The 13,219-nt window shown below is 40.2% G+C and overlaps 1 long non-coding RNA gene across 1 annotated transcript in view; it reads left to right on the top strand.

Annotated features, from left to right (window-relative positions):
• LOC125150883 (uncharacterized) overlaps positions 1–11,820 on the top strand; it is a 195,719-nt gene extending 183,899 nt beyond the window's left edge. The window contains exon 16 of the long non-coding RNA XR_007146524.1: positions 11,759–11,820. This is a non-coding gene — a long non-coding RNA (uncharacterized LOC125150883). The remainder of the gene's footprint in view (positions 1–11,758) is intronic.
• Positions 11,821–13,219: the final 1,399 nt, after the last annotated feature.

Here is a 13,219-nt window from a genome sequence, read left to right as displayed (position 1 = left end):
TGACCTTGTATATTGTAAAATGTAGTGAGTACATTACATTACACTGACTTTTGAATTGATTATGTTACAATGACTTTTATAAAGTTTATTTCACATAGTCCTTCTTAATACTTAGTTCCCTTTTCCTCTTTCTATTTTTATAGCCTAGCTTTGGAGGGATCCGAAATGCTTTTATGATACAAACCTATATTACTCCTGGTGGGAAGGTAATATATCAAAATTTGGGGGGTCAAACACAAATATCTTTGTGTAAAAATTATTATTCTCTGGAATTTTGACCTATGCTTTCTCTTTCCTTCCAAGTTTGACTTTTTACTCTCACATAAGTCTGACTTTTGGTCCTTATAGGAAAAATAGTTGTGCATGGTTTAGAGAGAATTTGAATTCTTTTAACCGGGGAGACAACTTTATATTCTATAATAAAGTTGAAGCTCATAAAGCAATCCCCAGGAGAAGTAACACGTGAACTTCATTGCATAGGGAGCTGTAAGGGACTGTGTGCATGTTTGATAGTGGAGGACGGTTCTGATCTTGTGGATATTAGTTGTTTGAATATGGTGAAGATAAGCTCTTAAACTCCAGCCAAAATCGTGACAGCAAATAAATAATAAATAAATAAATAAATAAAAGGAGAAGTTCTCAAGAAATAAATAGATTTCTTTATCTTTTGTTGAGGGGTAATTCAAATTAACAATCCTTTCAAAAGTCAAATGTTTCTGGGAGGATTAAGTGTTGAGCTGTGTGTGTGTGTGTGTGTGTGTGTGTGTGTGTATGTGTGTGTACGTGCACCAGCATGTTTCGATGCGTACTGCTGGGAGAGAATTATAACTCCTCTTTATCTTAATGCCAGTTGACTTAAACACAGATACATATGCATGAATGCATGCACGTATCTATTTTATTATCTAACTGAATTCAGCCATTTTGCAGGAATAGCCCTTTTAGGCAAGGTCTGGGTGGGGAGGAGGAGACAGAATTTTGGGGCATGGAACACCTCAAGAGGAAGGCGTGCCTGGTTGCCTTCATGCTGAGGGCTTTCAGAAAGCTTAAGGATATGTACGTGCACCCTTATGTACAAGGCGTGATCGAGTCCCAGCCACTTGCCAGCTGTGTGACTTGGGTAAATTGTGTAATCTTCCTAGGGCTTAGAGTGTTTTCTCATTTGTAAGATGTGAATCATAATAGAAAAATCACATAGGACTGTCGTGCTAATTAGATGAGATTAATGGAAGATGCTTAGGGCATAAGCACTCAGTAAATACTAGTCCCAGCCCTCCTCCCTGTCTTCCTCCTCCTTGTTTGTCCTCTTCCTTGTCTCCTTTTACTTCATTTCCTCCTTGATCCCCTGGTGGGTAGACGACAAGAATGCACCAGGAAATGCAAGACACCAGAAAAAGAGGGCAGACAAGCATCACAGATAATTCCGGTGAGTCGTAGTCTTTCTCTCTCTGTCCCCCCTGTCCGTTCCTCTGTCCTGACGTGGAGGAGGCTGCAGGGACCACAGAGTTCTCTAGTCTGAGACTCTTAGCCCCATGTAGCCATGAGCCGTTGGTTACCGTAAGGGCTGTGGAAAGGTGCTGGCGACACGTCACCTACGGGGATGAAAAGGTGAAAATGATCACCTCTGAGGCACCTGGTTCTCTAGACGACCCCTTTGTGCCCTTGCCCGAGGGAAATAGACCTGGTTGTGAGCATCCCTGGGCTCACTCTACTCTGGAACCTGTGTGCGGAGGGAGAGAGGAGAGGGAGAGAGGAGTCTCAGCTCCCGTTTGTTCGCAGCATAACCATTCATGCATCCTGTGCGGACTGTCTCGCTTTCTGGTCCACGAGCACCGACACTCCAACCAAAACAGTTACAGCCAATAGCTGGTGAGCACTCACGCTGCGCAGGTGCCCTTACAAGCACATTCTCATAACCTCCTGATGTGGGAGACGCTATTATTACCCCAGTCTGACAAAGGTGAAACCAAGGCACACAGAATTAAAAGAAGCAGAATCAAGATGAAACCACACCATTCTGGCTTCAGAGCCTCCTTCTTAACCACTGGCCCCTCAGGGCCCCTGCTGTACTCAACTCCTCTTGGCCTTCCCATCTGTGCTCATGAGCCGTTTCAAGGCTATGATTTCTCTAAGGCAGGCCTTTTCCCTTGATTCTTCACTTGGATGCTTCCTGCTATTCTTAAAAGTTAATTCAGGCAATAAATACTTATTACACTCTATTGTATTTAATCACTTATTTCTCTCCTCCAGCAGACCGTGAGGTCTTGTTTCCTGTCCCTAGCCAATTGCACAGGGCATGGTACAAAGGAGGCGCTGAATAAGGTCTGCCGATCCAAAGAATGAATTGTGTATTGGGTTGAATTTTTTTTTTCAGGATATGAGTGCGTAGACGTATCCAGCTACCTAGGGTTGTCATAAACCTTGAGGATCCCAATGAGCTGAAACACTTCACAGCTTCTATTTATGGTGAAGAGGCTAACAATTCCCCAGGTGGTAGCTTGCTTTTTCTAAGGAAAAGAAGGAACCCGCAGCTTTAGGCAATGATTTCCAGGTCGTGTTTACGGTGTGAATTTTGATTGGCTGGCACTAGGTGGCGCTAAGGAGCCTCGCAGGGAAGCTCGGACATGAACTACAACGCCTCAGACTGTGCTGTAAATAATTTGAAAGATTGTTATTTTCTAAGATTTGTAAGTGGGTACCTTATTTGAGCCAGACATTTATTCTCCAATGCGTTTTGTCCACTGGTTGTCTTATTTTTCAAATGGGAAGATCTGATACTTTATTTCTTCAAGTTTCCCAGTAACTTAGTTTTCAAAATTCAGGTCAAGGCTCTAGTTGTGTAATTCAGACTCAACATCTCTGATCTTTCTCTGCCTCAACCCCCAACCCCACCTTTTTTTTAGTATAGTGTGGTTGCAGACGCCAAAGTTCTGGCTTTTTTTTTTTTTTTTAAGGCTCTGGACTAAGGAGCTTTCTTTCCTTTTGTTTTTCTTTTTTTTCCCCCCTTCCCTCCCCACTCTCCTTCCCGCTCCCTCCTCCTCCTCCTCCTCTTTCTTTTAGCATTTTTGTAGGTCAAAACAGTGAATACCGGCAATTTAAGTTGGTTCAACCTAATAGTTCTGACTCTGCCTTTGACTTGCCTTATGACCTTGGTAATTCACCTATTCCCTTTAGGCCTTACTGTTTTCATCTGTTAAATGGCAGGAATGGGCATTTCAAGTCATATTGACTTGAAAGACCATTTTCATTTTGATGTTTCATAATTTTGACCCCTAAAATCTGCTGTTCTGTGTCATCAACTGGTTCTTTATGTCTTTGCCTAGCGTGTGTTCTGGACTTTTATTCGCTGTTGGTTAATTGTGGACTTTTATTAGACATTTATTAATTATGGACTACCGGAGACCTAAAGTGTGCCCTGTTTATTGCCCTGAGTTTATTGTTACTTTCCTGGAATAAGTTCTTTACAGGGTGCAAAGTCACAGTTAAACCTCTTTAGTCCAATTAAAGGAATACAATAATAGAAACTTATGTTTCATTATAGTATCAATCTAATTTCTCCCTTTATAATTAGTTTAGTGAGGCAGCTTATGTGGCATCTAATTACTTCTGTGATGATCTCCTTGCAGAAAATTTTACTCTGGAAATTTTAATCTTTCTAGTAAGATTATTACACAGGAAAGTTGAACCAAACCTCAATTTTTTATAGCATCATTCATCCTGAGTGGGATGCTGAACCACGTCAGTTCTGAGAGCTTTCCATAATTCTAATCCAATTAATAGATTTTTATAGCATTTATCTATGATACTAAATTGGTAAAAACCAGAAGATGAGTCTCCAATGGTTAACTTGTAGGTGTTTGTAAATGAGAATAATGCCACCTGCTAGAACAATAATTTCCCCAATTAACTTTCTTGACCCATAAATCCTGAGCAAACTCCTTAAGAAAATAATGTGATGGTTAAATACCTTAGGAAACACTGCATAATATATATGGAGTTTCATAGTGAATAAGATGTTAAAGCTTCTGAGAATACCAGCAGTACTCATTCTTATTTGGCTTTTAACTACCAGTCCCAAATTTCTATGACTCTTTTTTCCCGTAATATTGTGCAAAGCTCGGGATCCATGGAACATATCGTATGCTTATTTTCTCTTATTAAAATTTTCCCCAAGGCAGGTGTTTATATTAACTTTCTATTACAGCCAGTATTTAACTTTAGGACCAAGAAGGAATATGCAGAATTTAACTACTCTTTGACTTTATTTACTTCGCAGTAAATAAAAGTGAAATTATCACTGGAAATTGTATTTTGGAATTGTAGTTTCTTCTATTTTGAGGGAGAGTTTTATGTCCAAAATTCTTGCTACTAGTAGACCAGATAGATTTGTCTTCTACTCTAAACATGATGGAGGAAGCACACTATTCTGGGGCAAAGCCATTAAATAACTAATCCATGTTTTCCATTTCCCTGATGCAAAAACCTTGTTGCTTGTATCTCATGGAAATGGTTCTTATTGTCATCTAATATTTCTGAATATAAATCCTGATTCTGTGCTGTGTGCCTTTTCTCAAGTTAACTAACCTCTCTGTGCCTCATTTCCCTCATCTGTAAAAGGATATAATTTTAGTATCTATGTTTTGAGGTTGTTGCAAGGATCAGGTAAATGAATGCACAAAAGCACTTGGAGGTCTGCCTAGAAGGCCTTCCATGACGTGAGCTCTTACAGGTAACGCTTGTGATGCTATGTTTAGGTGGTGATGGAGAGATGATGCGTCAACCTCTCCTCACACTTCCAGGAAGTAGGTGAGTCCTAGGCTCTGTATAATCAAGGCAAGGATTCTGGATCATATTTTTTTCTTTGATCAAAATTTATTTTGCCTTCTCTTCTGTATTTTTTAAAGTTTTATTTAATTAATTTGAGAGAGAGAGAGAGAAAGTATGAGCAGAGGAGGGACAGAGAGAGAGAGAAGGAGAGAGAAAATCCCAAGCCCTGATGCAGGGCTAGATCTCATGAACCGTGAGAACATGACCTGAACCGAAATCAAGAGTCAGATGGTTAACCAACTGAGCCACCCAGGTGCCCCTTCTCTTCTATATTTTTAAGATAAATTGTTTATTCATTTATTCATCCCATATAAATATGAAATGAGTGGCTGCTGTTTCCTAGGCACTTGTGCTAATTATTGTAGATACAGTGTTGATCTAATTACTTATGGTCTCCCTCCTTGTGGGCTTCAGAATTCTAGAAGGACAAGCAAGGAGCACCTGGGTACTATGAGAAGAGAAGTGAGGGGGCAAACAGGAGTTGTCCAACTTGGGCAGGGAGCTTATGGGACTTGTTGTGGAGGATGTGACATCCAAGTTGAAATCTTAAAGGTTAATCCGAGATAGCCATCTGGTAGGTGACAGGAACAACTTATGTGATGGTGACAGGGAGGAAGCCATATTCAGAGAACTGATAGATATTCCACAGGGCAGAAGGACAGAATGAAAGGTTGGGAAGGTATGTGCTGAGTGATGAGGCTAGGTGTAGTTCTTTCACATTAATTAGGGCTATTGTGAACTCTACAGTAGAGTGATAATCTGATCAATTGTTTCCTATCATAGCTGGTAAGAGATTGTCATCAGAAAACCTTCCAGATGACAGGACATACCTTTTTCAAGGTACCAATTTTTGACACAGTGTTTCATAATCATGCTGCTGCCTGACATCTATAATGTCAGGGGTTGGTTTGGAGGGCAGTGTACATAAATCAGTAACTTTGAGGCTTGCTTACTGGGGTTCAGCAAAGCTGGCCACAGGATGAAGTCATTCGTGGTGGTGAGCTGAGAGAAAGCAGCTGGCCCAAGCTTAGCTCTGTGCCTAGAATGAGGAAATGGCAAAAGCCCTCAGACGATGTTGCTGTGAAGGGAATTGAAGGGAATCAGAAAGATTTGATCTCCCAGATGCCTTCCTGCTGAGAGAGGCTTTAGGGTATCACAAAATCACACATGGGCTCCATTGGTATTTTCACTAAAGAGATAATTTCCGTTCTTATTAACCTGAGACAGGAGTTGAAAATTGCTTCAGAGTCTGACTCGTTGCCTGTTTTTATTACTTTTTAATGTTTTATTTTCTCTATGCCCAACTTGGGGCTCAAGCCACGACCCTGAGACCAATAGTCACATGCTCTACCAACTGAGCTGGCCAGGCACCCCTGTTAGCCTGTTTTTAAAAACAAACACACTGACCCTGAGTTTAGTCACATGCAGCAGATGGCCTCACCCCACTTCCTAGTATTGTAACCGTTATGAAAGATCAATTCATAACGAAACCTATTTCTCTTGACCATCGTGTATGATCATGCCCGGGGGGAATATAGTCACAATGAAAGTAACTACTTTTCTCTCTTTTCCCACAACTGAATTGTAGATACTCTTCTCTCTTCTGTTGGTATATTACTTTGACATGGTCTTGCTTGGATCATCAAACTTAACTCCTTGCAGAAAATTCTGCTGTAGCACTACAGACCCTTTCAGTAGTGAGTCTTTACTTGTTATTATTAAAACATGGGACTGACATTTCCTGAATGTGTCCTGCAAAACATCTGCTAATAATTATAAGCTCCTGGCAATGACTCTCCATTCTCATGGTGCTGTGACCTCCCTCTCTAGGCATCTCTTTCCTAATTTCTTCTGCATTCTTTTTATCATGCAGTGATGATGCGAAAGGTTTTATCCCATTTTGGGTTTTGGAAGGAAGACGGCCTTTCTAATTGAGCCTAAGTTGAAAAGATCACCTCATTGCAACACTCCCAATTTATTTCCATTAAATGAAACTTCTGGCTGCCATAGCTCTGAATGATATTGAAGCTCCTAAGTCCATTCATCTTTTCAATAAACACTTAACGAGCACTTTCTGTTTGCTAGGCATGGTTATGGCACTTGGCATATATCTGTGGACAAAACTGACAATGATACCTGTTCTCCTACAGCTTATTTTCTAAATAAGAGGACAAGAAAATGCACACTAAATGCAATAAATCTAAAAAGTTCTACTTTAAAGGTCTAGAAGAAGGGTACATGCAAGTATATTCTAAATTTGAAAATACAATCTTTATATTGAGAGGTTAAAATGGAATTCACAAAATTATATAAAATATTTCAGTTCTTGAATCTGCCTAGGAATGGGCTTCCATATGCAAATTCCCTTGATTGTCTTAAACTATCTCAGTTTGTCCAAATCAGGATCCAAACAAGCCCCTTGCTGATTTGGTTATTTCACCGAAGTCTTTTGCCAATTTCCTTTACTCTGGAATAATGCCTTTTCCTCACTCCCTTTTTTCTGTGGTTTGGTTTCAGTTGTCCTATAGATGACTTCGCTGGCTAGAGCAGATGTCCCTAGTGCTTTGAATGCTTTCCTTTGGCACTCACTGTTCCCAAGTGACCTGACACAATGGCTTCCAAGAAAAGGCAACTGTGACTCTTCGGGCTTTCTGGCCTCTCTCCACCACCAGCTATGCATGAGCTAATAATGCCACTCCCTCTTCCCCCAGCAGTCTTCAACCAAATGATTGAGGGAAGTAGATAAATGATTCAACTTCTTAACCTTTGGGATAACTCAGAGATACAATCTACTCTTTTGAACTTCCGTAGTTGGACTGAACCCCAGTTACTTGCAGCCATTACCTGCTCAATAATACTCCAGTTGATGGTTTCCTTTCTTTTTCTGGCTTGTTTTGCTTCCTCATTTCTCTGCCAACGATATCCCACAAATAAACCATAAACCTGTCTCAAGGTCTGCTTTGGGGAGAACCAGCCTAAGGTAGCCACAATCTAAATTTGGTTAAATAGTTCTTGTTATATCATTTAATCTACTATTAATCTATTTCTATAAATTAGAAGTTAGAACTAAAGTTGTTTCTTTGGTTTCTTTTTTGTTTTTTGGTTTTTTTTGGATTCAGTGTTTTTTTGGGGGGACGGAGGAAGGTCAAGAATTCTTCGTAGACAGTGCTGAGTACATCATATCACATCACATCAAGAGTCAAATTATCTTTAGTAATCAGTAAATTGAGATGACGAAGGTGTGTTATTCTCATCAAACGTAATGCCTAATGGTTTTAAGATCCATTGGTGACCATTGCCTGAATCCGTTATTTCATTAGGGATTGTAAAATGATGGTTTTCTTAATTCTATTATCTGGAGAAGAAAGCCCCAGGCAGAGAGAGCGGTATGTGCAAGGACAGAGACGTGAGGCCAAGTATATTATGATTAGGGAAATAAAGTATGCTGGGGCGCCTGGGTGGCTCAGTCGGTTAAGCGTCCGACTTCGACTCAGGTCACGATCTCACGGTCCGTGAGTTCGAGCCCCGCGTGGGGCTCTGAGCTGATGGCTCGGAGCCTGGAGCCTGCTTCCAATTCTGTGTCTCCCTCTCTCTCTGCCCCTCCCCCGTTCATGCTCTGTCTCTCTCTGTCTCAAAAATAAATAAACGTTAAAAAATTAAAAAAAAAAAAGTATGCTTAGTTTGCAAGGTGCATTGGGAATCAGTGGGAGATGGATCTAAAAAGATAGGTAAGACTTTTTTTTTTTTTAATTTTTTTTTTCAACGTTTATTTATTTTTGGGACAGAGAGAGACAGAGCATGAACGGGCGAGGGGCAGAGAGAGAGGGAGACACAGAATTGGAAACAGGCTCCAGGCTCTGAGCCATCAGCCCAGAGCCCGACGCGGGGCTCGAACTCACGGACCGCGAGATTGTGACCTGGCTGAAGTCGGACGCTTAACCGACTGCGCCACCCAGGCGCCCCATGACTTTTTTTTATATAATGTTAAGGACTTAAGATCTTGGACTAAAATTAATTGATTGACACTGAGAGATTTTAAATGTGTCCATCAGCATGAACATATTTTTTTGGAGTGATCACTGTTAATATTGTGAAACGTAGATTGGTGAGAGTAGCTAAGAAGATGTTGCCATGGTCAGAGGTAGTGGGGAGGGGAAAGATAAGTTATATACTTAAGACCGTAGACTCAGTGGGGCTGACTGACTGATTAAATTTGGGGCAAGGGAGAGGAGGATCCTTTCCTGCTGGGACAAATGGTTTGATAGTTGTGTCTTCATAAAGATACGGAATGTGGCAAGAGTAGAAAGTCTGATGAAGCAAATAACTGAGTTTGGCTCTGGACGTATCAGGGGATTATGGTACACACAGATGTAAGTGTCCAACTGGGCGATAGCTGCCATTTGTGTAGGAATTCAGGAGGAAGGTTAGAGGTGGAGATAAAGATTCAGTAGTCATCAAAAGATAGTTAGTGGTTGAAACCATTAGAACAGACAAGATCATTTAGTAAAGTGTGTGGAGAAGGGAAGAAATGAATTAAAAGAAGGCAGTTCAGGGTATATTCCTGAGCAGTGACACAAACGTTTAAAAGAGTAAGGCAAGAATTTGAGAGTAGAGAGAGAATCTCAAAGAAGACTCAAAGGTTTCAGATGTTCACGATATGGTGATACAGGAGTCAGATGTTGGAAATGTTAGGAAGGTTTGCATGAGATGTTGCAGAGAGACCAGGCATGAGAGGACTGAAAAGCTCCCAGTGAATTTTTTATAGAGTTAGCCCATTATATTAGTAAGGATAGTTCTGATAGTGTGGTGATAACAGAAGCCCTGATACAGTGAGTTGAAGGGTGAATGAGATGTGACGACATAGAAACAATGGATGCTACCTACTCACAAGAAAGTTTGGGTGAAGATTTGGGAAAGCTTTCATTCTCCCCTCCTCCTTTCTTGCCTTTCTTCCCTTTCCTCCCTCCCTCCCTCCTTCCTCTCCTCTCCTCTCTGCTCCTCTTCTGTCTTTCTTTTCTCTTCTTCCTTTTCCCCTTCTCCCCTTTCTCCTTATTCTTCCTCCTCTTCTTCCTTTTCTTCATCTTTGCCACTCCTCCTCCTTGTTCTCCTTTTCCTTCTCCTTCTCTCTCTCTCTCTCTCCTCACCCCTTCACCTCTTTCTTCCTCCCTGTCTCTCCTGACTACACTACTGACTAGTGCTGAGGGTAATAAGCCATTAGCAGCAGAAGTATCTCAATGAGAAAGTTTCCTGAGGATCCAGGATTCAGAGCACAGGTGGGAATCTGTTTCCTTCTTTGTAAAATACAGGAGAACACTAATATTACACTGTTATCATAAAAACTGAGTGGAGTTAAAAAGTGGGGAGAAGGATTTTCCTACAGGAAAGTCGTGTATCAATGTTAGTCATCAGCACCATTGCGAGAGCAATCTGTCCCTCTAAAGACAAGCATTAAATTGGAGAGCTCCTTTTCCTTATAGTTAATCAGCAAACACTTTCTTTTTTAAAACTCCTAGGTTTGAGTTAGGGAGATGGTTTTCAGGTTCTCTGAAGTTTCATGTACAGGCAAGGAAGGAGATGCCTTAATCCAAAACGACTTCGTTTGCTGCAGTTAACTTTAGTCCATGAGTGCTTGAATAGTGTTGAGCTGAGGCAATGCAGACAGCTTTATTAATCAGAATCTTTATTATGGTCATGCTTTCTTTGCTGGGGAAGCAGGGAGCCTATATTTTTAAAAATTCATTAAAATGTCAGTATGCATCAATCAGAGAAATCATTTCAAGAATCTCTTAATCTTGAAAATAGGGTGAAAAGAACCTTCATACTCATTTCTTTGTGCCGACAAGTAAGAGCTGAGTGGAGCAATGTCATGAGTTAGAGCCCAGATTATATACACTGGCTGAAGAACGATTATGGGCTGATTCAGTTCAATGCATAATTTGTCATCATCACTTGAAATTAACAATCCAACCCAAAGTTTAAAACAGTACTTAACACAAGGGAAGAGTAGCTTTTGATGATTGTTTGCCAATTTGTCCTTTACAGGACGCAAGGCATATGAAAAATACAATTTTTACAGAAGCTTTGATAGGCCTGAAATCCTCACTCTTGTTTAGCCAAAGGTAGTTCTCACTACCTTTGCCTTAGATCATCTTGAGGGCCTGACAGAAATGAATTCCCTACCCAGAAAACTGTTCATATTTACAAATATTTTATATGTGATCTTGGAACATTCCTGATATACTTCCTCCCCTGAAGTGCATGGGTTTCAGGTTATGCACTGCTAATTTGGATGTTCAGTGTCCAAAGACAGTCATCTGAAGGACAATTCAGCCAAAGTCAGATTCTTAACCAACAGAGCCATCCAGGTGGCCTTGAAGGACAATTCAACTTTTAATCTTGAGTTTGAGTCTGGATATCACATTAAGCTGTATTACATTGTTTAAAAAGGGGGTCTGAACCTCAAGGGATGGTGTGATCAATCCATTGGCTTTCACACTGGAACGTATCTGCTCATACTTAGTCATTCTGAGAAGACCAAGCAGTCTCTCAACTCAAAATTTGTTTGAAAAACTTCATAAATGAGAAGAAAACACTCTCTAGAAAGTTCAGTGTTGGCATTAGAATGATGTCCAAGAAGCATACAGCCATAGGATTCATGGAATTCATATTTCCCTGCCCGTGCTACCTCCCACTTGGCAATGAGCACCTGAACCCTCCATCTGTCAAGCAACATGAGGGTTTTGGATTAGAGAAGGCGGCACTGTGTTCTCAGGAATGCGTTTTCTGTTTCTTAGTGCATATTCTCTAATTCAGGAATTTACTTTCTACTTTGTGCGTCAAAATAAGTCCAGACACTTGTTGCCTTGATTTTATTTTCAAAATTCCTTTAAAAAACAGACAAACAAAAAAAAACATGCCTTTTCTTCATCAGGTCTGGTCAACACCATCTGAAGTTCGGCTCAGGGGAATTGAGGGTGAGTATATTCCTAAAATGACTTATGCGTCTGGGAGCCTTGTACCATTTTAAAGTAAACATATGTGGTCTTATTAGAAGACACTCCTAATGGCAGCCAGTTTGCTGGCCCACATTATTGTGGCATTTAATAATTCACAAAATGCTCTCATATTTATGATTTGTATTTTGAATAAAGGGCAAGCATTACTACGTCAAACTCATAGGTGAGGGAACAAGGCTTATGAATTGTTGAGACTCAAAAGCTGAGATTCACCCTAGGCTCTCAGCTTTGATTTGGATGCATAAGGTCTCAAATGGTTTTTTAAAAATCTATTTTGTTTCTTGAGACTTATGTTGGTAAATTGAATGATTATTTTAAGCATATAACTATTTAACTATTTGTCATTGTGACTTAACATCAACTTGGGTCCAGTCCTGGTCATATTTCAGTCCTGTGAGTAGTTAACCACCTATCCCTTGGGTAAATTTTAAGCCAGAACTAGTCTGAATTCTACTTCCAAATTGGTTCATCTCATAAAGAAAGTAGTTCTTTTGTTTTTTTTAAATGATATCTCTATGAATTACTGCTTATGTTTGATGTCAGTTTTTCAGAAGAACAATTCATCCATGAAAGGTCATTTCACATCAGCCTTCTAAAAGTGTAACCCTAATTTTGTATGAGTTGCTTATATAGAAGATTGTAGTTATAATAAAAACCCCTTGCCAGGAACACCAGAGAGAATGCTTCTTGCTCACACACGGTGTCAGGTCTATGTTCCTAGTGCCTCACAGAGTGTGTGGCACTGGGTGAATATCTGCTTAGTTGAATATTTCAAATGACGCAACATAGGTTTTATGGGAGTAAACTTTGAATCAAGAAGTCATTTCCCAAAGTTCCTAAATTTTACTGAAATCCTTATCTCCATAAAGGAGAAAAGTCCTAAACTGGAAAAGCATGAAAACTATAAAATGATAAAACGTAGTCAAGCCTAGTGTTGTGCATGGAACGGGACTAGAACAAGGTGGAAGGAAGCTCACCAAACACACGCATGTGCTAGGCGCTCAGCTAGACTTCTCCATGAACATGAAAGTCAAAACCTCTTTCATTTGTACGTCTTTGCTTCTAAATGTTGACTGACTGCCTTTGGATTAAATATATTTTTGTTGCTGTATGGTAAAAAAAAAAACAAAAACACAACAGAATGCTTGTAATGCTGACAGTGGAAAATGCATGCTTCCTTGGTCTTAACAGCTCGAGTACTACCTTTCTCTCAATTTTATGTAGGTTAGAGCTATACCCTTCTTCTATATCATTAAGCACTAGTTGCCCAATTACAGTGCTTTGGGACACTGTTAAAATGGTGCCCGAGGCTTTTCAGCAAATTCAGCTTTAAAGCAAATGATCCCAGTAGCCAAAATTATTTACTAAACACAGTA

Source organism: Prionailurus viverrinus, chromosome D4, assembly GCF_022837055.1.
Source record: "Prionailurus viverrinus isolate Anna chromosome D4, UM_Priviv_1.0, whole genome shotgun sequence".
Taxonomy (NCBI): domain Eukaryota; kingdom Metazoa; phylum Chordata; class Mammalia; order Carnivora; family Felidae; genus Prionailurus; species Prionailurus viverrinus.
Note: the sequence above shows the minus strand (reverse complement) of the source record. Positions and strands in the feature narration are given on the sequence as shown.